Raw genomic sequence first — 215 nt, 5'->3', positions numbered from 1 at the left:
CAAACTATGGTTGACTCTGAGAAGAATGGGAATCTCAGAACACTTGATCATTCTAATGCGAAACTTATACTTGGAACAAGAGGCAGTCGTCGGAACAGAGCAGGGTAACACTGCATGGTTCAAAATTGGGAAAGGTGTATGCCAGTGATGTGTCCTATCGCCATACCTTTTCAAACTGTATGCAGAACAGATTATCTGAGAGGCTGGACTCTATG

The sequence above is a fragment of the Elephantulus edwardii genome, unplaced genomic scaffold (genome assembly GCF_000299155.1).
Source record: "Elephantulus edwardii isolate Elephantulus edwardi_28Jun2011 unplaced genomic scaffold, EleEdw1.0 scaffold00102, whole genome shotgun sequence".
Lineage (NCBI taxonomy): Eukaryota > Metazoa > Chordata > Mammalia > Macroscelidea > Macroscelididae > Elephantulus > Elephantulus edwardii.
This window is presented reverse-complemented; position numbering follows the sequence as displayed.